At 32.1% G+C, this 26,966-nt stretch overlaps 1 protein-coding gene across 1 annotated transcript in view; it reads right to left on the reverse strand.

Annotated features, from left to right (window-relative positions):
* LOC111003218 overlaps positions 1-19,555 on the reverse strand; it is a 220,476-nt gene extending 200,921 nt beyond the window's left edge. The window contains exon 1 of the mRNA XM_022273619.2: positions 19,458-19,555. The gene's annotated coding sequence lies outside the window, so the exon portion shown is untranslated. The remainder of the gene's footprint in view (positions 1-19,457) is intronic.
* Between the last annotated feature and the right edge of the window lie 7,411 nt (positions 19,556-26,966).

Raw genomic sequence — 26,966 nt, forward strand, 5'->3', positions numbered from 1 at the left:
CTTAACATCAGGTAACCCGTTAAACCCGTTTGCCCCCTGTTCTATAAAAAAAAATATTACTTCAAGAAGGCTATAGGCGTAACGGTACGATAGAATCGACGACGAGTGTGAATACGTAGTGACGTCACTAAAAACCGGCAACGCACTTGTGAGCTCCCTGGCAATGTCTATGAACGGTAGCACTAAAATTCGGTTAGATAAGATAAATAAATAAAAAATAAATGAAGACTTCTGCCCCGGATTATATCAAAAATCTAAGATAAAAAGAATACGCGCACTGTATATGATATATAGAAAATTTAAATCGACCCTCAATTTAATTCAGCACATCCCATAATTAAGTTTTTTTTTAAAGATTCACTTAAATGTAAGTAAAGCGTCCACTGTCAAATACTACATTCTGTGATATATTTTACAGGATGTGATGATGTTCATTTGTTTGTTGTTGCAATTTCAATTGTTTCTTATATTAATACTAGCTGACCTGGCGAACTTTGTTCCGCCTTAATGGCAATAAATAAGCAGTTTGGGTTTTTTTATTGGAAAATATACAAAAAAATTAAATACCTACATTAATCATTCATTATTATTTCTGTATTTTAGTACATAGGTTGCTCTTCACTTAAGTACCTTGTGATACACATTTTTTCATTTTTTGTTTTATTATCAGGCGCAAAAACAAACAACGCTGATGGTCTTCCGACCCGTGAACATGCCACGTATAATTGACCATGGGAAAAACATGAATGTTCTAGATTTAAACCACAAACTTTTAAGGATTGGCCTTGTGATTTGTTGATGGTCATGGCAAATGCAAGACGTATCGGAAATTGAAGTCTTTTAAATTCAAACGGCATATCGGTTGGGATCATCGGGATCCTCGGAATAAGAACTTCCTCACCTTTGAATTTTCCTATCATTATCGTAGCGTAAATTACATTGTTCTTCAATTTTCTAACCACCAAACGCATACCATTATGTAGTTCAGGTCATCTACATCTTTATTCTTTTTCTTCTTTTTTATCAGTAAGCAATGTAACTCTCATGTTTGTTGTCAGCTGCAGTTTCGTCACATAGCGCCATAGATTTGACGATTTGAGGCAAGCGTTTATTTCGTCGACAGCCGTAGATCTTGGAATTACTGGCAGTATTTGGCGGAAATCGCCAGACAGTAAAATCATTGCTCCTCCAAAACATCTCGATTCATTGCGTAAATCTTTTAATGTTCGGTTAAGTGCTTCCAATGCACGTTTATGCGCCATTGTGCATTCGTCCCAGATGATGATTTTCGATGCCGCTAAAACTTTGGCCATTGCTGAGTGTTTTGCAATATTACACGTTGGTTCTCCAATAGTTTGAAGATTTAACGGTAATTTTAATTCTGAATGAGCCGTACGGCATCCTTCTAACAATGTGGCTGCTATTTCAGAAGAAGCAACTGCAACCGCTATGTTGGATCTCGCCCGAACAGTTGCTAAAACTAATGACATGAGGAATGTCTTGCCAGTTCCACCAAGGGCATCTAGGAAATATAAACCACCATTTTCATCATCGTTTGCCTTCATTAAAGTATCATAAACTTCCTTTTGTTGGTATTTCAACAGGGGTACATTCGTTTGAACTACTAAATCTAATTCCTGGTGATCATATTCACGTTCCCGTTCCAATACTCGATTAAATGCGTCATTCGACAACAACAACAAATAGAAACATTCATCATTCTTTGGATGAACTGTATACATACGACAATACCGAGTTTTATAGTTCTCTTCACTGTTTATACGAATGGGCAATAGCACTATCATTATAATTAAATTGTAAATTGTAAAAATAATTAAACGTATTTATTTAATAGAAATATTTTGAATATTGATTTCTTACAAATATCAAATTGTCATATATACGTCATTACACAGCTGTCATTATACGTCAATTACATAGCTATCATTTGCGTTTTATTATTCCAAGTCTGATTCTTATTTGTTATACCACTTTTTATAGTGACTGACGTTTCATGTCAAGTCCCACGGGAACGCTGTCGAACGGGATAAAAAGTATCCTATGTCCGTCTCCTGGCTCTAAGCTACCTCCATACCAATTTTCACTCAAATCTGTTCTTTCGTTCTTGAGTTATAAGTGGTGTAACTAACACGACTTTCTTTTATATATATAGATTTTAACATCACTTATAAATAAATTTTTGATTTAGTTAAATATTCCTGGTCCATGGGGTAGTGCAAAGGTTTTGCAAAAGTTAAAGATCAAAGGGCGCCTGGTAATTCCCCCGGGCTGGAGTGAGGAAATGCCGCCGGCATGAAAGATAACTTAGAACCTATTTTATAAACACGTTTATTTAATTTAAACCAAGCAGGGATTAACCACACGACATTTCATATCGTGGTCGTGCGTTCGAATCTCACCTTTGCAATAGAATTTTCTAACAAATTTCAGAAATTATCGGTTTTAGTAATTCTTTTCATTAGGTTTAGTTCGCAAACTTTTGTTTTCAACATTTTGATGTTTAATTTAAAAACTGTCTTATATAATATTTATATATTATTATACAATGGCTATGACTAAAAAACCATGCCGGAATATATAAATATGACTATTTAATTGATGGATTTTTTAACATTTGCATATAAATAAGATAATATAAACAGTAGCAGTAAAAAGTTTCTAAGCTAAGATCATTGGTAGACATTTGTTATCCAGACAGACATTAATCTCGGCTCAGGCTTCAAGCTGGACCGAACCGCATTTAGTAACGGATTATTTGGTTTACTATATTGGTATAGCACTTACCTACAGTAATATATGTTTACTATGCGTCATGGAATCACATCATCATGTATGACGGATATTGTAATTAAATTATATGGTTTTTGGAATAGGAAAATATAAAACGATACCTTTAAAGAATTGTTTTCTAAATTAAAAGCTATTAATAAAAGTTTAATTAAAACTTCAGTTAGCAACTAATATTTAACAGACTTCAAACAAAAATAAAGTTATCTCGGCAACTTTATTATATGATCGATTACGAAACCTGGGCTAATTCGCAAAATGATTTCTTCTTTGAAAAGTTTTTTTCTATATAGTTAGCTTCCAGAAAACCCGAAAGAACTCGGTGACAGGTCTTCCTTATTCATATGTACTATTAAAAATCAGTACATTTTCATTTCTTTTTGTGATGATGGATACTTGAGTTAAAATATAATAACGCATTAATTGCATATTGGACGAATTTATTAGTCAATTATCATCAGTGGCTGTACAGACCCAAACTATGTTGTGCTTCATGCGTCTAACTTTAAACACCTATATATTTTGTACACTTTGCGTTACATTATAGATTCAGTAGGGATCCTTATTTTTTTCGTTCAATTAACCTAATATGTATTTTGAGGTTACCGGGCTGAACTGAAAGCTTCACGTTCAAAGCATATACTGCAATACATAATAAATATGTAAAAAACATTATAAATACATGTGTGTCTCCTCAAACAAACAGAACGTAAAGGCTTTATACTACACTATAATAACTTGGAAACCTGTATACTTTTTATATATAATAATTTAATTATGCAAGTATATACAGAAACAATATTAAAATCTAACAAAACCCGAAAGTACTCTCAAGGGTTCCCATTTAGAGGAAACGGAAAAATAAGAAAGTATAACCTCAAGCGAGATTTTATACAATTAAATTAATGTCGGGATCTCCGAGGGCCTAATTAGCGGCCACTAGTTTTGCATTAACATTTCATTACGCTGTTAGGAATATGAGCTTTATGCAAATAGTTATAAGATTGTATTTTCCATGAAGGTATAATTTAAAAGGCGACAATCTTGGGTTTTAAATGATATGATTTATATAATTAGGAATGTATGCTTTTGTATGTGGTTTGAGTTAATAGGGTTAAATACTTACAGAGACATCTCGTTTTGTTATTATCTAAATGCTAGATGTTTCGCTAGTCGTTTTCGCTACGAGCTTTTATTTACTACTAACCACAGATTATGGAATCACATTAATTATTCTTGAACAACTATATGTTTTGGTACGAAATTTAACTAACTATTAGTCAATGCAAATATTTGACCGCTCGCATAGAGTTTTTTGTGGAAGGCACTAGACCGCGCGGCAGGTCACCTACACTTTGGACTGATCAAATTAAGTCCGCCGTAGTAGAATCACTGAATCAGTGCAGCAGGATGACCTCCAATAGGCAACGATGGCGGAACTTCGTGAAGCGCATCACATCTGCGCCTTCTATTACAACATAGCGGTCACGACCGCTCTGTCAAGAGTGTATCGAATAAGAAGATAGATTTTTTATTTACAATGAAATTTTTTTGGCAACGGAGTCCTATTATAACCGTATTAACTCGGTATTTATTTATATCAATTAGGAAATATCACACGCATCACCAATATAAGATACATAAAAAAGTGTCATATATAGGTACAAAAATGACCAAATTATTTACAAAGTTAGCAGTTTCTTTTCAAATAGCGGTAAACATTTTTTGTTATAAATCTCTTATATAACAATAGAAAGAGATATCGGAAACACCGCTACAATTCTATTGCAATTGTACCAGACCATATTCAAATCCATACAATTCACAGTTGCATAAAACCTGGTTATCTTGGCGTCGTTGTACTCACGACACTAACTTATTCTGGTTAAACAACAGACAATGGTAACTCCCAGGACAAAAGCTTCGAACAAAACCATCGCCTGCCCTTTGTGAGTGAATCGTCGGGACAACTTGCTGCCATAAACTCAATTTTATATTGTATCTTGACTAGATTAAGCTTAGCTCCTTTGATTCTTGGTTTAAATTACTTTGTCTGTTTTAATTGAATTAGAAAATTGTTAGGTTAGAGAAAATAATAGACTGTCGCATTGACACATATTACGTCAATTTATTCATCGAATACACTTTGTCTTTTGTGTATCGTTTTAAATTTCTCAAACCCTTTTTTCATAGAAACAATCTTGTATAGGAAATTAGAGCTCAGTTTCATCTTTGAACGTTGAGGCAAAATACGAAATTCCTCCTCGACGTCTGCCGCAACCGAGCTTCTTTTTAAGGCAGTTTTTTGCCGCACACCACATTTATGTGGATCCAGCTGCCCACTGAAATATTTCCGAACCAATTCGACTTAGAGTCCTTGAAGAAAAGAGCGTATCAATTCTTAAAAGGCCGGCGACTCTGGCATTAAGAGTGTCCACGAGTGACGACGAGAAGGTGGCGACGGTATCACTTAACATCAGGTGGTCTTGTGCCTGTTTACCTCCTATTACATAAAAAAATACACGCCATACTTAATAAAATAAATAAATTTACAAAGTTGCAGAGGTAATTTACACCTTTGATAAGGATTAATAAAGAACTATACTATTATAATATATTTACTATTTTAAATTAAATATTAAATTAGTTCAAACTTTAAGATATTATATTTTTAGATTTGGGGATCCGAAGTAAAATATACCTGGGTCAGCTCCCAGCTCCAATCTAACAAAAAAACAGAGTATACTAAAAATATTAAGATAAATAACAATGGAAAACGAATGTTTTTTGGTAATAAAAAGAAATATTAATTTACAAAACATCCGCAAATGATATACGTTATGTAGTTATTTTAAATGCCCTGAATTTTAGTATAGTAAACTGATGCTGATCAATTCAAACCCCGTTAAATGGCCGCTGACTGACGTAATTAGAAAATTATGAACACTGATAATTATCAATGTGCACGGTAATGTTTTGGTTGTTAACATAAGCGGATAAATTGTGGTTGTCATTATGTTTGTGTGGGCAACCCTAAATTTAGTTTAACTGTATTCAATGAATATATTATAATTTCTCATTTCTATCTAACTAATCTCTTCACTATAGATCAGAGTAGTTACTATGAGCATAGTTGGTTTAAGTGTGCGATCCTCATCCCTGATTTAGTTGTTTTGAACGCCGGCTGTGCACCGATTTTTCTTTTAAGCTATTGTTTAGATTTTATCGCGCGCTTTAAGCAAAATTCCGTAACGAAAACAAACCTAACAAACGATGACGTAATATAGGTGCCGCCAATACACGTTAGAAGACAGAACGCATACTGCATCTCACATCGGTCTGGCGTGTTCCGTAAAGTAGCACAGGTGCGTTAGAGTGGAACAGAACGCATACTGTGTATTCATATCTCTTTGACGAGATGGGTGACGTAGCGTAAGCATGGCCGGTGAGGCCGGTACTCATTAGCAACAGACCGACTATATAAGTGTGTTAGTCTTAGTCTAGTAGAGTGGTAGAGAGAATAAATATCAAAGAAAATAACATAAATAAATAAATATTTATAATTGCACAGTTGATACAGTTCTATGCAATAGCTTTATCACAGGCCCCCAGTCCCCAAGTGCCACACGTTTTTTTTTACTATAACGTACGCGAAAGGAAACATATTGAACAGCACGCGTTCGACAGTTGCCTGAAACAAATAACATAACGATACCAAGTATAGTAGAGCCACTGATTTTATCGTCACATAATAGGCACTGAAAATAATTAGAGTTCCGTGACTATTTGGAACTAAACGGAAGCAACGTGCATAGTTCGAATAGAATTCATGTAGTGTTGTGTACACACGTTTGTATGGAAAATGCCATCGACATCGTTTTAACGTATACAAATTTTTTGGTAAACGTTCATACCTAGTACCTACTGTACCATATGATAGAAAACAAGTAATTTTGCTGTGCTATGTTACATACATTATATCTCGGATAACTAATAAGTAAATCCAGCGCAAGCGATTTGCAGCGACCTGGAATCTTAATATACTAAAAACGTTCGCTGCAGGTCGCTTTTAACGCTTTGATGGTACAAAAATCTTTAGACCAACATATGAGCAAGCTTTAACACAGCATTACAACATAATGGTCATTCAATATAGAGTTTTATTCCTTCTAAGAACTTGGCCCAAGTATGTGTGATGTGAAGCATTAACAGTGGCTGCAGCAAAAAAACAGAGAACAGTAGTAAAAAATGGGACATCCCATAATGGGATTTAATACTATAAATATTAATACCATTATCAGAATTAACCTTCTCTGTCAGTAACATCTAACTAATGTGTAGTGAAACTTAAATAATTAATTGTAAAGTTTAAAGTAAATAAGACGATTATTATAAGTAGTTTTGATCAGCCCCCTTGCAATCGCCAGAGGTAATATTAGTTTTTTTCACTTCGTTTAATTTTAGCACGTTGTTCATTATACAGAAAGAAATTCATCAAAATATTCTAAACAAAATAGTTAAAATATCGTTGTAGAATTATTGTTATTATTCATCAAAATAAATAAAATAAAATATTCTAAACAAAATAGTTACTATAATAATATGTTTGTAGACCTATTATTAGATAGTTGTAGCAAAGTAAAGAGATACATACGTAAGGATTCACCTACCGTTGTCATATTTCATATTATCCTAACAACCTACAGGATTTCTTGTCCTTTACTCTTTTTGTTATTTGTGAATGACTTGCTTAGCAAAATAAGCAGTGAATGTTTGGCATATGCAGATGACATTAAAGTCTTCAGACGTATATCCGATGAAAGAGATTGTGAGACCTTACAATTGGATATTAATACTATCTCTGCTTGGTGCGATGAAAACTTTATGGTTCTGAATATTGAGAAGTGCCGAGTTATAACGTTTACAAAAAGTAGGAACCCTATCCAGTATAAATATAATGTTAAGGGTATTCTAGTTGATAGAGTTGAGGTGATTCGTGACTTGGGAGTGCTATTTGACTCTGCTATGTCTTTTAGACCTCATTACAATGATATATGTGGTAGAGCTAACCGGATGCTATCGTTTATCCTTAGAACTGCTAAACCATTCAGGCGAGCCGACTCCTTGATTATCTTATACAGCTCTCTCGTGAGAACCATAGTTGAGTATTGTTCGGCGGTATGGACCCCGATATACCAAACTCATATAGATAGATTGGAGGCTATACAAAGGCGGTTCGTCAGAGCATTGTGCTATAAGTATGGTCTTAGGCGAAAAATAAACCAATATGACCAGCGTCTTGCCCACTTTCAAATGGTTAGTCTTGAAAGGAGGAGGTGGGTGAGCGACCTATGCACTTTGCATAAAATAGCAAATGGCTCATCTGACACCTGCCTTTTGGAGAGGCTGGAGATCAAGGTGCCGACGCGTTCTGTGCGCATCCAGGAATTATTTGTTATACCTATGACTGATAACAATGTTTCCCAGAATGCTCCGCTCGTAAGAATGTGCAAATATTATAATGCTGTGTGTGCTGAGGTTGATATTTTTCACAATGATATTTGTAAATTTAAAAAGATAGTTCATAGTAAATACTTGTAACCTTAATTACTAATTTAATTGATTAATGTATATGTATATACATGTGTGTGTGTGTATGTATATATATATTTTTTCCTTTATTTTTTATTTTTTTGTCATTCGGTTTGATATGTGTATGTTGTTTAGTTGATATTTAGTGTAAATGCTGTGTACAGATATAACTGGAAGTCAGATTTTTAAATGTTGTTTAGTATGCAATAATTTTATGTATGTAGTCAGTCTGTTTTCTGTTTTTGTACCTTAATGTGAAAATAAATAAAAAAATAAATAAATTTCAAAGGAACAAGGGAATTCGCTCTGGGCCGAATTTGTTTATACACATAAAGGATATATCTACAAATCGAGATGAATAAATTTTGAGTCGTTTTATTCAGTAAATATTATATTTGAATTCTCTTTGTATTATTAAAAGTTTAAGCTTATGTTGACACACACCATCGACTTTTTAATTATTCAAAGGCAATTCGGTTTCCTAACCATTCCTTCACCGTCCTCCACTGCCCAGTCCAACACTATATGATTATTTAATAAAAATAAGCGAGATAATTAAAAATTCGCTTTAATTTGTATCAGCATAGGAAAAAAATAACATAGATCTATCCAATCATTAGCTCCATGAAGACGATAGATTCTGGGTGATTTCACTTGATAAAAGTCAGTTCTAACAATGCCATGATGCGACTGTCTCTTTGTCGGCGCCGACGACAAATTACTGTCTTTTCAAAACGATTTCAAAGATATTTCTTTCTCTGTCCTATTATACATCAACGTATATATATAACATTTATTTCAAACACACAAATATATAGTATTTAGAATACTCTTTACCTGTAAAGTAATAAAAATAATAATTAAAATAAAAAACACGTTTAACAGTTTAGATGTGTCTTAGCACATGCTTATGAATGTCAAAAACGTTTACAAAATTAAGCAAGACTACGCCATCTGATCGCAAAACTACAAGGAGGCTTTGTTCTGAAAAGAACGGGCAAGAAACTCCGTAAGTTATACCCTCTCTATATAATAACTATTAAAAGGAAAATGTCATAAACCACAACGTCTTTAAAGTTACTTAAGTAAAAAAGTCTGTCCTGTGATTTACCACATTACACACAATATATTGACAACACTTCAAAGATAACTAAACACATTATAACAATATAACTAGAACTATTGCCACGCGTTTTTGTCTTTAGGTAGTCATTAACTGTATAGTAAAGTAGTATTTAAAAATTGTGGTTCCTGTTTCAGTATACCTTTAACGCTGACAGCATTTCCTCGCTGTATTGCGATACTTCTTCTTTGAGCTAGGGAGTCAAAAGGTGATGTTAAGCTGTGTCAATAATTTATTCTATTTACAAGTGCTAAAGAATATATTATATTCAGTTTGCATTGTTCTGTGTGTACACAGCCATGCACAGGTATGCAGATTCTAGTATGTAATGAACGGAAACTCCTTATTACGAAATAATAATTCTGCCTGTATAAGCTTATATAACGTAAATTTTTGGTTCAAAGACATATCGTTTCTTATAATATTTCGTTTCGCTCGAATATTAATTTAGACTTACTCATTAGACGCTAATTTAAATATGCAGCAGTTGAACAATTTATTCTAATTATGGGTTAAAAGAAATCTAGCCGTATTCATTCGTAAGTTGCTCAAGTAATCCTTGAAGTGGAGTTTTTAAAAACTTGAAAAGGTAAGATTAGGTACATGCAAATTATACGACCACTCGTTCGAATTCTAGAATAAGAATAAGTATATTTTATGCAATGTGTGTGAAAGGAACTTATATTCGTTTCATGAAGCTTTATATAGTTTTGTTGAATTTATTTATGCAAATTGATATAAACCTTATTTTATTTAAATCTACAAAACTTTGGATTTTGAAATTGAAAACACAGTTTTTAATACATTTTTAAAACGTTTTTAATTTTACTATATTAGTTATCTTAATTTTTACTTTTGACGACCTTCTAGGTATTTACTATATACATTCTTAAATTCGATTAGTCAAAACTTTTTCACTTAGGTATTAAATAGTGTTTAATGCACATGCCACTCCATGCTAAGACCGATAAACAAAATTTAAAATCAAATAAATGATGGAAATGCATTTTCAATGACCTAAGAATATAGAATATAAAAATCTTGAACAACTGCAAATTGTATAGACTGCTGTAAGCCGACGCGACAGATAACATTTTTGAGGCGAACGGCACAAAGAGAGGTCGTTAGTCGGCTCCAAAGTGAGTCAAGTGTAATTGTGACTTTATATGTCAGCAACATACAAGTTTCATGTAATTGGTTGAGTTACAGCACGGATGTATGAATATACGTTTCTAAAAGTTCGTAATAAGACAAAAAATTGTGCATGCACCCTTGATTGTATAAGGCTATATTTTAGCTGTAAGCAGATATTTTATTACATGGTCAAATAAAAATTTGTGAAATATTTTTATTCTATCGAGATCAGAATAAAATTACATTTAACTGATGTCTGACTCTTTTGTAGATTACTAAGCTAAATTGAAAATTTCGTGGCAGTTATTATTAATTCTTCTAAAAGGTTTTTATTTTCAACTATATTTGTTTATAACGATAACAATGATAGTAATAGAAATATTACAACTAATGAAATTCTGTACTGATATATGATGATGAAATAATTGTACATATTATTTATATTCAAGTCTATGATAATAAAAGCCTTTTGTTAGACTTGATCTAAGTTTATTTAACCAATTTCTATAAAGTTGTCTAAACTAGATGTTTTTCGAAAAATAAGTAGAAAAGTGATACTTCTTTATGACTACACTAGTACACACATATATATTTTCCAAATTTATATTTTCTGGCCAAGCCTGAACACGTTCAGCTTAACAAAATTAGAATAAGTTACTCAAAAAAAAAACTACATAAAATACGATAGAATTAAAATGTCTTAATTAAAAAATACATACATAACGCTTGCATTTCGATTATAATTAATATCTGCCAAGTGCTGTAAAGCGAAATTGACAGGCCATTACTCAAATTGATTCAATAATTTAGAAAAAAATTGTAGCGGATTTAAGGATTAATTGTTCGTAAATGATCTACCTACGACTGTAGTACGATTTTATATAAGGAGTTCATTTATGTAATGCTTATTTACGTAATATTTTTACTTAAAAGGGTTCCCAAATCGTACACATTGTAATGCAGATGTACTTAAAATGAATAAATACTTTTTTATTTATTATTTACTAGCGACCCGCCCCAGCTTCGCACGGGTGCAATGCTGATAAAAAGCAGGTTTTTATTATGTATTGTTATTTTCGTCACTGGAAAGCTCCGATAATACGCGACATATACCATATAGACATTTACCATCACGGACTTTTCTGTAGACCTTTTCAATGTGTACAATACTTAGTACATTATTTTGATAAAACTCGTAAGGTTCAGCCTGCGTTTGCAATGTAGGCGGAAAAAATGTAATTATTTACGACATTACATTAGAAACCTCAAAAATAACAGTACTTCTCCACTATTTAATGGATGTTATTAAACATAAAAACCTTCCTCTTGAATTCACTCCATCTATAAAAAAACCACTCTATCTATTAAAAAAACCGCATCAAAATCCGTTGCGTAGTTTCAAAGATTTAAGCATACAAAGGGACATAGGGACAGAGAAAGCGACTTTGTTTTATACTATGTAGTGAAGTATCAACTTTTTGAACTTTGTTTTTTGTAATTGCTTTATTTTATGTGAATGTTAGTTTCTTATGTATTCTTTATTATTAGTAATGTATTCTTAGTTTGAAATAAATATCTTAAACCGTAAATTATATACTTAATATGAGCTCTGGCGCCAGCTAAGAAGTCATCTTATGATTTGTTTGGGGCTACCTTCACTGCTCGCTGGTACTCTGTAAATTCTGACGGCGATAAAGTCTACGTAAACATAAGGTTCTCTCAATATCCGTAGCACGTCGCACCTTGTTATTGCGTTGTACTTAAACTCAGGATTGAAATTGGAATTTCTATTGCTATTAGTAGTCATAGAATACCTGCACTCGACAGCGTATACGATTCTCACTTTCACCGTACGAGCAAGTACGATTTTTTTAAAAGGCCGGCAACGCACTCGCGAGCCTTCTGGCATCGAGAGTGTCCATGGGCGGCGGTATCACTTAACATCAGGTGAGCCTCCTGCCCGTTTGCCCCCTGTTCTATAAAAAAAAAACAGAACAGGGGGCAAACGGGCAGGAGGCTCACCTGATATGATGTGATACCGCCGCCCATGGAAATTCGGAAATCACACGAAATAAGCATAATATAAATAAAAAAAAACACTTAAATACAGCAACAACAGACGCAAAATAGTCCCAAGAAAAAGTATAATTTTAACCATAAAAAAAACCCTATTAAAATTTAAATACATAAAAACCCATGAAAATCCAGTCAGAAACAGCTGTATTAAATATATGATTTTTACTTTCATGACACCCGATTCAGACAAACATTATTATTAATTGAGTGTTTAATCTTCGTTAATCGTTTTGATAATATGTTATAAATTTTAATTTACACAACGTAGTGAGAAGAAAGATATTCAGCCAAATTCCTTACCGTCTTTTATTAGGTTCCATGCTCAATAATATAGAGCATTTCGCTCGGTATAAACCGGCAGTACAAATCTTCAGAACAATAGGGTAGATAGCTGATAAAACACACGCATCCTTATCTTTATCTTTAATATTAGTTATTGAGTACAGCCCTTATGGTATCTTGAAGATTTATCTCCGGTACATAGATGTTTCATTAATTTGGAGTGGTTTGCCTCCCATTGTTATATCCGTTCGCTTATCGCAAGTGCAGGCTATAAAATATATAGGTAATTGTATACGCTGGCTTTTGTTTACTTAATTTGGGAATAGTTCCATATCTATTGCCATATCCATACATGGAAGGATTAAAATATTATTTTGTTTTTTTTGGTCATATTTCATAAAGGTGAGATATTTAAGCCATGCATGTGAAATCTCAAATTATTCTGTTGCTTCGTAGTCAACGTCCAATCAATAAAGGGTAATTTATTTTGTTTTAAACAAATTTAAAAATGGAAGGTCCTCATGACTCATTGTTATATTAATAAACATATTTTGTTGCCTTTTTCGCTGAAAAAGTACGTTTAATTCGAATTACCTGCAACTAAGTTTTATAAAAAAAAAAAATAATAATAAAAATAAATATTCAAACGGAATATGAAGTTCAACCTGTATCATTTCGACGTATACGCAATAAACTTAAAAGTTAACCAAAGACATATGAATAAAAATTAAATATTTGTGGATAGTTTTATATAGCTATGCGCCTTCTATTTCGTATTTCTACTACTAATATGAATTCTTAAAAGGCCGGCGACGCACTTGCCCCTGGTAACGTGAATGTCTATGGGCGGGGCGATATCACTAAACATGATGACCCCAGTTCTATAAAAAAATTAAACGGCTTACTGGTTTTATTCCATCAAAGCATATTTTTACACGACACAAAATATCATTAGCTGGAAAATTAAAACAAAAATGTTTATTAATTGTTCTCTTTGTTAAAACTGACACCTTCGAGATCATTTACACAATAATCTCCCAAGTATTGTCAAATCCCATAATAATATGAATAAAACGGACCCAAATAAGATACATTACGCATGACAGGCACTTATAAAATTTGTCCAGGCACATCATAACAGTGTCGCCCAGTGTCTGTTTGAACGAGGGTTTATTTGCTTAGGGCAGGTGATGTAGGATGATTAATCGCTGTGTTTACAGGTCCTTTCGTTAAGGACATATCAATCACGCATACAGGTGTACCCACGTTGATAACTTTATGGAGCCAAGAACTTTGTATTATTACTTTTATATATCGCCTGTTATCTTAATATATATATTTCTTGTGTGCGTGTGTATGTGACTGAACTCCTCCTAAACGACTGGACCGATTTAGACGAAATTTTTTGTGTGTGTTCAAGGGGATCTGGGAATGGTTTAGATTCACAATTTTGTCCGCTGGACAATGTTTTTTTAATTAATTTTCAATTTATTAGTTGTTGTTGATTTTGGAATGTTTTACATTGGATCCGACAGACGGCGCTACCATCGCAGTGTCAAATTTTAAATAATATTCGAATTTTAATTTTAGTCTGTCCCGAAATTTAAAAAAAGTTTTGTTATCATTGTGTTCCATGTGCTGGATCGTTAGATATTGTCATAACATTTGAATAATAATTTTCATCAAAATGGCATATTAAAAATTGAAATTTTGATATTAAAGACGTGTAGACAGGACAATGTCTGTCGGATCCGCTAGTATCATATAAATGAGCTGTAAGGCTTGTGTATAATTCCAAGTCTGTTATCATCTTCGAAATCAGGCTGTGAAAGTGGATTTTCTATGTATGAAATTAACAACTGCCTAACACAGAAGTAGCCCAAACCAAATATTAATTAATTATGTTTATTATTTTATATTTTTAAAGTAACTAGTTTTTATAAAAATTTAACTAAAAATATTGTATAAACAAAACAAGAAAACATGAAACCTTTTATAACAAATTTTAAATATTTTAACGGCTTTCTACCCGTTTGAATCCTGTTCTATATAAAAGAAAATGCAATTCTTGTCTCAGTCAGTGTGCAACTAAATATATTCATCTCACAATCACTAATATTCAGTGTGCACAAGACACGCGGAATGTATAAAGTTACAATGTAGTATCAAAATTGAATATTTATATACAACTAAATACGAAAAATTAAAAAAAAAAACAAACTAAATTGTTCGTTTTTTTTTTACCAATGACGTTACAACTTTAGATTTCTATATCTGTTCTAATAGGCAACTATAGTTATCAACCTTCTGTACCTGACACATGCCGTCAACTTTTAGGGTCTAAGGGGTCATATGCTTACATAGACAGAACCGAATCAAACCTACGACCCCAGTCGCACGTTGAATCCACTATTGCACTTCTAGAAGTTTTGTTATTCAATTATTGTTCCTGGCTCAAGGATTGCAAGACCAAACTTTTTTTTATTTTCATTTTAATTATTTTAATTATTTCTATTATTACTTTGTAGGTTAAGAAAATTAAAAAATACTATATACTGGATTGTAAATGAAATTATTTATAATTATTAATAAGTATATACTAATGTTTACATAATACAATTATATGTTAGTTTTTTATTATTTTTTCCCGATGTTATATCAAAAACAATTAATCTAGATCGCGATCCAAAAAATATTTCCGCTAAAGCTTACGTAAGCCTATCTTAATTTACATAAACCTTTGGCAGTGAGATATTTATATCCAGCTATAATTCTCTTTGCAGCCATTTCTCACGTTTTAACGTCAATTAAATACATTTTCGCTATTGTTTATTTACGAAATATTTGCTTGTATAAAATTATTCAAAAGCGAGTTAACGGGTTATTTATGAATATCCGGTCTGTTGTGATGATTTTAATTATAATTCTGTTAAGCTGTGGTGATATCGCAGTTTTTTCAACCGAACAAAATATTGGTTACCAGTTTTACAATTATTATTCTTTACGCGCTATGGACTAAATGCACATAAGTGCGGAATTGAGTTCATACTTCTATTACTACTGACCTGGATAACATTTAGGTTTCCAAACATGTTTGTTTATCAAGCAAGTAGGTACTTTGTTAAAAAATTTCAACACAACTTACCAAGATTCATCAAAATCTTAACATAGATTTACCTAATGTTGGCAGTGCTTGTAGTAAGTGTAGTAATAAGTCCTGATACGTTTCAACCGGGTTTCGAAGGCGCGATCAGAGGTTGGTGAATTAAACGTTACCATTTGACATGTCGCAAAATAAGGATGAAATTATTTTAAACCTATTTTCTGATATATACGTACAAGTAAAATAATTAAAACAAGATTGTATGTGATGTGTGTTTAACAATTATATTCGCTATTGCAGTAGTTTGATTCATCTTCAGTCTGCTTCATTTATCGTTCTTAAGCTTTGGCGGGCTTCGAACCCTTTACCCACACCAAGTATGCTGTTAATTAAGCGGAAGGCAGCATATTAAAAATATAAACAGATTATATTATTAATAAATTAAGCTCTAAATCCTTATTTCTACAGTTTTATTATAATTTATTTAAAATATTAATACGAAAATTCTATAGAATTCCATAACAATTATATATGATTTTAGTAGAAAATGCATACAATTCTGAATAGCACAATGTTTAAAACAAGGAAGCGGGCTTAGTGGGAACAACTCTAATGAAAACTGCTTAAACAAAGCAACGTCTACGCATTTCGTAGCGACCATTTTCGTAGAACGCTGCTACGAAACTTTAATTAAATTTATTGTTGTACAAATCAGATGTATATTGTTCAAAAATTATTTTTCGAACAATATAATGTTTCAGTATTTTGTTTTATTGCGTAAATTTAAAACAATACACAAACAAACTTTATAAGTTTATATGTAAGTACATAACTTTTAATGTAAAATCAGTTACACTTTGATTGTATTTTGGTGATCAAGAAACACTCAATGGTTTAAGATATAATAGGTCCAGGAGGCTGTATAGTTAGCCAACTATGCAGGCAATTCAGAATTCAGTCGCCAGTGTCAAGGTTAACGCGACTAACATTGATACAGTTTGTGATGGGCACGGTATGTTAATTTACTGAAACGCATTAAGTCGTATTAATATTAAAGTCTCAACCATCAACTGGTTCTTCAAAAAGGTGTTGCGATGAAAATGTATTAATGAGTCATGGTAAAAATAACAATACCACCATATCAGAGATATTTTAATCTATTTACTTAACTTTATACTTTGATTCAATCTATGTTTATGAAATTTTAAGTATGTTTTTATATGTTTAATCTAAATAAGGTACTTGAAGTAAAGCATATAAATGTAGACAAATAAAGTTTGTTAGTTGAAAGAAAATAATGTTTTTACCATAACGTAGATATATGTTGTCAAAAAATACTTATCTGAACGTTTAAATTGGCCAATCGCAAATGTGAATATAATTTATGTAAAATATTTGCAGGCAATTATAGTAAATAAAATGAATAGAAAAATTTAAGACGCTTGGACCAATTTCAGTGTTTTTTTTTAAATCTTTGAACTCTCAGGAATTGGAGCGAGAAAATCATAAAAAATATAAAAAAATTGGTTTTTAGCAGCGAGGTTTTTATTATAGAAAACCAAACAGTCTCTATGTAGTTACTAAAAAGGTAGGCTATCTAAGAAAATCATATTAAGGCAAAACGAAGTTCACGGGAGATTGTGAGATGAAGAATTTATTAATTTACCTTCAACTCAAGTTAATGTAGTTTTATAAATAGTATTTTCTTTTATTAACATAACTTACACATTTAAAGAAAAACACTTTTTTAAGTTTTTGATAAATATTTTAGGCTTTAGGCTTTGTCTAAAGTAACATATAATATAAAAGGTTTATAGAAGCACTTTGTAATTAAAAATTTTGTAATTACATAACGCAATGTTTTTTTTTACTTATAAAGGGCTTTATATAGCACATTACGTTATGAAACGTATGCAGACGGCAAATACCACTGTTTGATATATCTATATTATGTTTTATATTAACTGTGAAGACAAATTTTACATTGCAAATACCAGGAAAAATATTATTGCCCCAATGATTTTACGGCGTAATATTTTATTTAAAAAGGACAAGGCTATCATGAAAACCTTCGCCAGGTCCAAGTCAATATTAGCACAATTAATTTTAATTAAGTTGAGAAAATTTCAAATTAAAAAACAAAAATAATAAAGTACATTCCATTTTCTATCTCAAATTTTTAAAAATAAATAAAGTGATATTTCTTTTTATTTCAGTGTATCGTGGCTCGTGTTTAATAACGCTTACATGGGAAGAATTAGTGTAATTAAGTTACTTTTTTCTTAGTTGCTTGAGGAATAATTAAAAAAAAAACGCTTTACAAACTGCGACTTTAATTTTATTTCTTCAAATTGTGTCTAACATAATTAGAAGTTTATGTGCTGCTGAATTCAGATTTATTTTTGAACAACATAAGTACGACAATATAATATTGTAAACTCTTATTTAAAAGAATTGAGTGTAAGGGTTTCTTGCCGATTCTTTGCCACAAGAACTACCTTCTGGAAGGGGCAACTTGAATCATCTTTATATTTTATTTTACGTTCAAAAGTGCCATTTTAGGAATATTATTTGATAGGCATAGACTTTCATATTAATTGAAATAAATGATTTGAGTTTATACTTCTTGCTTGCCTATGAGCACTTATCACATTAAATCTAGTATTTTATTTATCTTATACAATGTATGAGTGTGTCAATGATTGGCAAGCTTGTAAAGTAATTGGTGTATATATATTTTTATTCATTATTAGATTTCTAATATGGCCTAGATTAATAATCTATATCTTTAACTTATAAACGAATAATCGGAAAAACTTTTTAAAGATAACTGATTATTTAACAACTCATTTAAAATAAGGATTAATATCGTTCTGAACTCCTAGTCCAGTCTGAAAACAAATTAAAATAACGATAGCGATCGTAAATTAGAAACTTTTATTTCAGAATAGAGGCTAAATCTATTATATGACATTTATGTATCAGGTGTAATATTTATACAAATAACCAACATAGTAAAACAAAAGAAATGACGAATGAATTTCTCAAAATAAATCATTATAAATTATGACTAATCTCCCATTTGTCGTTTTTCGATTGATATAGTTCACTAAAGTATTCAGTCCCTATTAAATCAACATCCGCTTTCTACAGACCATTACAAAGAGAGACCATTAGAAAAATTATAATATTAATTCTTGATGATATCACCAAATCGCATCATGAATAATTATCGTATCAACATGCCGGAAATAAAGACGATAAACAAATTATTAATAATTAAATTAAATCCATACCGAAAATTAATAATCACTTTGCTAATAATTTTAAGGGCCTTACCGGTCAACACTAGCACTAGTTCACTACACTACACAACACAACAGTCGTAATTCGCGACAAACAGAGGCAGACGTGTCCTCGTCTACACGTTAAAATCCTTACTGAAGACCTATCATAGTAAACTCCGGTCGGCGCGCGCAATAGCAGAGAACGTAATTCTAATACATTTATCTTGCTAATTCCGCAAATTGAACCTAATAAACTTATTATTTAACCCTTAAGAGATCAATGTAAAGATAATATACTCCTTTTAAACCAATGTAAAGATAAGCGTTTGGTGATTTTGTGTTTTTTGAATTATTTACGTGTTACACTTGTTTATGGTGAGGCAATTATTAGTAAGGTTGGCGTATTACAAAAATTGATGTAAAAAAAATTTGGCGATTAAAAAGAGTATTTATATATATATTAAGAATTTATTGCCAGTTCTTTTCTTTCGTTCTACGGCCTTGATTTGAGAACTGGCAATAAATATAATTAGAAGCATTTAATGTTTGTGTTACCTATATGAATAAATGATATTTAACTTTGACTTTGATGATATGTTCCGCAAAAGAAGAGGATGTTTTGATATATTATCTTATGGCCTGGGCTTTGGATTTCATTATCTATCAGACGATGAACCTCATGTGCCTTTATATATTGAAGTACTTGATGAAAATTTAGCATTGAAATTATCAGAATTTGTGACGGAATCTAAATTAGAATTAAAAAGACTTTTGAAAATTTTAAATTTATAATATTTTAGATATAAATACATAAAGACTTAATTCAAAGAATATACGAATAATTTTTATCATCCACTAAACTGATTTTACATAGTATAATGCAAACTTTGTAATCGAAATGTCGGGGCTTTAACATTTGGTATGGCTGTAAAAAGGACTATAAAACTGAGTCTTCGCTGTTACCGCAATAATTTCGTCTATAAGTCGTTTTGTATTTACATATTACGTAGAGAGTAGCATATGAAATGACATTTTGTATTTGATGTAAACGTAAATAGCATTTGTCTCAAGTCATATATTACAAGATAAGGGAGATGATAGTTGAACAGTGTTGGCCTAGTGGCTTCATCGTACAGTTCATCTCTGAGCTCCAATCCCTAGCAGCAGCACCAATGGACTTTTTTCTATATGTATTTAACATTCACTTCAACGGTGAAGAAAAACGTAAGAAAACCGGAATGCCTTAGACCCAAAAGAAGTTGACGGCGCCCGAGTATGATCAGCCTAGTATTAGCCATAGTAATTAATAAACTTAAATATTGTATAGATTTTAAAAACGTTACAATATTTATGTTATCCCTTATACATCCAAATTCGAAATCAGCAGAATTCAGAAATTAATTTAACCTTGATGTTCTATTTTGTTATCACTAGTGGGTATTAATGATTGACTGATGATTACTTCTATGCCATTTGATTACCCGTAATATTTGTAGTGTCTTACAAGCATCTTATAAAACAAAACACATAGCGATTAATAAATTCACACCTCAACATCTTCTGATTTTGAGTTGTTAAGAATGTCTTAGAACTCTTTGTATATTTGGATTACTGGCAACAATTTTACAGGAGTACTGCGATATTTTCACTTGGAGGTGATGGTCTTGTTTTCACACTGATGATGAGGGATGTCCTTCTCGCCAGGATTATTCTCGGGTGATGCTTCTTGTTAAAATGTAGATGATTACTGTACGGTTCATAAGAAATATTTTATATGTAAAACGTGTTGGCGCCCATGATTACCATAGCAACTAATACTGTTCTTAAGTTCACATTTAATAATAAGGCTGAACATCTTTAGGGCGAATAACAATATTTAACGTGTTTTCCTTCTTAAATTAAGAAATATTACGAATAATTGTGATTGAGGGAGATTAGTTCGATCGAAAAATATTTTTTATTTAGATGCAGATGTTTGTATGATTCTAACATCTAATTATAAATTTTAATAATATTGTTTGTGACGCGTTTTATTTATTTTTTCGCCAAATCTTTGAAAATTATCAATATTGGTTGCCTAGATCGTTCATAAGCGATAAGGCCTAAAATATATGTATATTTTTATTTGATTTACTTATAATACTAACATTTGCTCGAACGGCGAAGGAAAACATCGTGAGGATGGCTTAGACCCAAAAAGTCGACGACGTGTATCAGGCACTGGATCTTGATCTGACTGATCACCTACTTGCCTATTAGATTTAAAAAAATGATCATGAAACAGATTCAGAAATCTGAGGCCAAGACCTAATGAGGCTGTAGCGCCACTGATTTTTTTATAATATTACACCTTAATTACCTAATGTTTAACTAATTCAATTACGTCTCAAACAGTATCCATAAAAAATATTAAACAGATGAACTCCAGTTACTTGAACCTAGTAAAGAATCAAATTTCATTCAAACGGGTGAATTTGGTCCGTACAACCAATTTTCTCTTATTTATATTGAAGTGACTTCGCTAACTTTTGATTGTACAACTTTAAGTCAATATTGAGCGCATAGACTTTAAACGTTTTAAAACTTTGTTCAAAAGATAATTGAACGGAGAAAGTTATTGCTCACTAATTAGTGTTAAATAGCAAATAATTCTCTCGCAATACTTAAATAATATGCTTTTCATTTGTTAAACTTAATGAGATATTTAATTATAAGTACTTTATATACGAATTATATCATATTTTGGGAATACAAGGAACTTGGAGAAACTGATCGTATTTCTCCAAGTGACTTGACGGCCACGTAATGTGGCTGATGAATTGAAACACTGTTATCAAAGAGGTGCTGGACAAAAACCGGTGGAACAAAACAGTCCGATCCAGTTGATTCTTTGCTGACCGCGATGCTCTTAGATGAGCTACCAACTGAAGAGAAAGAGCCTTCTGCCGTTCGTTGGTATAGTTTTCAATTATAAATGTGGTATTTGTGGTTACCACATTTATAATTGAAAACTAAAATACCTAGGAACCGATTATCGGAATAATTTTCCGGTGAAATACCCTGTAGCATATATATTCTTAGAAACAGGCACGGCTATTTACGATGGCTTTGTGTGACACCACTTGAACTTGAATATGATGTGAGAAAATGTTATTAGTGTTTAATCACAATGATTTTTATTTGCACATCACTATTTTATACAGTTGCGAATGCTACAGGCTCTATCCGACCTAGACAAAAAAAAAATATGTAACTAAATCTTGTACATAATAGTAACTAGCCACTGTTCTGAACCCTGAATTCAAACAAATAGGTCTACCTCGATTTTAACCTATACACTATCATATTTCCCTAATCCCAATTGTGCGGAACTTTGAATATTATAATTGGTTGCGAAAATTCTAAAGAATATTTTCCCCCATAATAGACAATAATTGACGATAGAGGGCGGTGTGTCACCAATTAGTGACAGTCGTAATTAACACTCAAAATGTCAAACAATAACTGAAGCCTTCTTCAGCTATTCTCTGCGTGCAAATTAATAACAAAGTTGTATATTTTAAATTGATACTTATAAACTGTTAACTATCTACATTTATCTATATGTCAAAGTAAAGTTTTTAAATCGTAGTTGAATTGAATCTCTAGACAGTTAATTGAAGATCGATATTAAATCAAGTCGCTAGCATTTTGATTACATAACTATTTATTATTCAATATTTCCTCGGTATCACCTTGATGGCTGGATGTCTTCAACGCTCCGCTTCACAAGACTTTTTTCTTTTGTGAGCTAGCAAACTGTGGAATCGACTGCCGGTGGGGATCGTCTCTGCGCAATACGACCTCCAATTATTTAAAGAAAGAGTCTCCTCATCTCCTCAAAGACCATCGCACCCACATAATTGGATGTCCATGGACCGCTATGACTGGTCGGCTCGTAGGCTTCTTTGTTTCCCAATTCTATTTAAAAAACAATTAAGAAAAAACACATACAATTATCTTTGGTTTATGCAAGTATTAAGACTATTTAAAGTAAAATTAAAAGTACAAATAATGTCGTTCATTAAATAACTTCGCTTATATGTTACCATCAAAGACATTTGTTAATTAAATCCAAGATACTATTACAATAAAATATATTAACTAAATGAAAGTAGAAACTATTGTGAATAATCCGTCAGAAACTTTCGTATCATATCTAATACATGTTAAACGAACACTTAATCATACACAAATATCTATGATTGACGATTACTTTTATTTATTTTAATTACAGCCGCATCAAGAGGGCCACCAAAAGAATCAAGTAACATAAAATAGAACTAATGTATGGCCCGAAGTCAACGACGTCCAGTGCGGTGGGCGTGCACAAAAATAATGCTTATAACATATGAGTTTACATAGATACGTAATACAATTCCAAAATATGTCAAAGAAACTTAAAAGACAGCGTTTGCAAAGAGTCAATTGTCAAAATCGTATTAATCTTATAGAACCTCTTCGGGGTATATTAAAAGAGCGCGTTTAGTTCACGTTGCAATTAGGGTTCAAAGAACACGACTTTAATTTCTGTTTTCTAAGTAATTTTCATTTTAATGTCAACGTTTAGCTACAACAGAGTCAGAGTCTTTTCAGATAAACGTTTACGACTGTTTTATTACTCAACTACTTTACGTCTTAAAATCCAATATAAGAAATAAATAAAATAATTTATAATGACGTGGGTATCCCGGGACGGCCTAATCGGCACAGGGCATAGATCGCTACTAGCCAAGCCAACCAATAGATGATGCTCGGCCCTCCAACCAGGCTCCGACTCATCCATATCATGAGGATTAGTTGTCAACTGGGTCTGAGAATGCCACAGACCTAAGTATTTACAAATAAAGTACCTTTTTAGGCAAAGGAAGATATGAAACTCCTCCTATGAGGCATGCTGCTGGATATGGACTACTATGTTGGGGTTCTATCTGAATAAAAGCAACTGGAGCTTCTTGTAATGATTATTTTTTTTTTAAGTTATGAATTAACAGCATTTGTCTATCCAAACCAGGGCATCACTAAAATAAATATAATATAACGTAATATAAGATGAAAGATCTGCTTATGTATCCGTGGAGTGTTCCGCCTCCAGACCTGCAACACACATGCAAACCTGGTACCGCAAGTGTCCATGGGCAGCGATAACTTAACTTTTAGTGTAATCTGCTTGTTTGCCTTCTGTTTCATAAAAATGTTTTATTATCAAGATTCTATTTTAATAATTTTTCACCAAAATGTATTTTGAGTAAATGCACAGTTTGTTGATTTTTTGCTAGCAAATGTTCGCTTCTTCAAAACACTACGTAGAAATTATTATAATCAACGTATCCGTAAAATAAATAAAACGTCTTATGAATTTTACACTCGTAAAATAACGCGATAACAGTCTCAGTATTCAAGTCTTGAACGTTATAATCTCAGCGATAACTAGGCGATATCCGGCAATTTGTTATTACTCCCCCGTCCTATACAAACAGCCCTAGTTTACGCCTTGCCTTGGAAAATATAAATGCTGAACGATATTTTATTATTAGGTATACATTAATTATATCTGTGCCCCATGGTTTTTAGTGTCCAATGATTTCCTTCATAGACATTTTTTGTACCATACCTGGGTATACTTCTTCGAACTACATTTTAATGATGTTTAGTGGGATCATCAAACTCTTCAGCCATAGTATCCATCAAATAAAACAATGGTGCTGCAACTCTTTTAGGGTCGTGTCTTAAACAACTGAATCTATTTCGTAATCATTTGTTTTATATGCAATTTATCTTATATTATGCAAGTAGGTGAGCCTCCTCTGTGTGACACACGCCGTCGACGTTATTGGGCCTAAGCCGGTTTCGTCACGATTTTAGCTTAAATGTTCCAGCAAATGTTAAATACGCACATAGAATATCCATTTGGGCACAGCTAGAGATTGAACCTACGAACTCAGGGATAAGATTCCCACGCTGTAGCTTCTAGACGAGCAGCATTGGATGTGTATTAGATCACTTAAACACACTCACTTATACTTTTTCATTAGAATATAACGGCCTTTGATTAAAATTGAAAAAAAAAATTACGTAGGTTCGATACTCGACTGTGCACAAATGGACTTTCTATGTGCGTAGTCAGGCACAGGAGGCTGATCACCTACTTGCCTCATATTGACAAATAAACACGAAATATATAAATTTGAGGTCCAGACCTAAAATAGCTGTAGCGCAGTAGCGCAACTGGTTTCTGACCATTAACCTAAATTAAATGAATGCTTAGTTTCAAACAAAAGGTAAAATTTCGACTGGAGCGTTCACAAAAGTTCCACCCAAGTTTAAAGTGAATTTTCTCAAGATAAATCTAAGACCATAATTATGAAATCTGTAAGCGGAAGTGTAGGTAGCCCCACTGTCACCGTTTCCTGCGAACTTGCGCAAACTACTTGTTCCTAACAGGCTTTTGTGTTGAATGTCTCGGAAATGTAAATTACTTTCATACGAGCTCTTGTTACGAGTTTAGCAATTGTTGTACAGCATTTATTTAGAATAGATTTATTGAAACTTTTTATTTTAAACGCGTAGCTTATTCTGTAATAAGCATTATAATTGTTTCATTTATAAAATTAAAAAAAAAACATGGCGATTAAAAAGAGTGGCGGAGAGTTTAAGTTGAACGGAAGAGAAGAACTGGCAATAAACACCCCGCAATTGTTTCATCGCCAAGACATCTTGTCATCTGGAACTAAAATAGTAGATAGAACATAAAAAGTTATTTAATAACAATAAAATAAATTAAAATTATTAGTCCTCTATTAGCAGGAGGCATGGTGAAATAGGAGCACGCACTTACATTCTCGTGGGAACAACACGCAAACCACACTGTTATAAGCTCGTTAACTAACCTTGTAGGCACCCTTATAATAAATAATTTATATAACGCAGATCTATACCAATTAGTGAGTACAAATTAAAACTGATTTTAGTATCAAAATTAACAACATCATGTGTCATTTATTATATTGATGCTTAATTATAATTATAAGTAATTTTAGTTGTTAGAGTGAATATACTATTGTCTTTTACCTTTAACATATTTAAATAAAACAGTTTTTTAACGGAATAAAACTATGTATTATTACACTTATAATTATTTTACAGAAATTTAAATTTTTTCCAACATTTTGCGTTCTTTACAGCGTGCGTGGTCACGATGACTAAAAACAAAGAGTGTCGAATGTTAAAAAATATCACAGGTGTAGAAAAAGTTATATTATCTGGATTTATTTACCCGGAGTTGATATCGACTAAAAGATGAAGGGGTTTTGCAGAAATGACTCACGGTGTCCTCTATTTTCGCCGATTGTTTGTCTTGAGATTTTTGTTTGGATATTATTGGATAAAAGCTGTTATCTTTAGAGTTAATATAATATAACAAAGAATTAGTCTAGCTATTCAAAGGGGGAACGCTGCCAGTATCTTCGGAACCTTGCCTAAAGGGACTCCTTTTAATAATATTTTTTAATAATTAAATTTT

Source organism: Pieris rapae, chromosome 16 (genome assembly GCF_905147795.1).
Source record: "Pieris rapae chromosome 16, ilPieRapa1.1, whole genome shotgun sequence".
Lineage (NCBI taxonomy): Eukaryota > Metazoa > Arthropoda > Insecta > Lepidoptera > Pieridae > Pieris > Pieris rapae.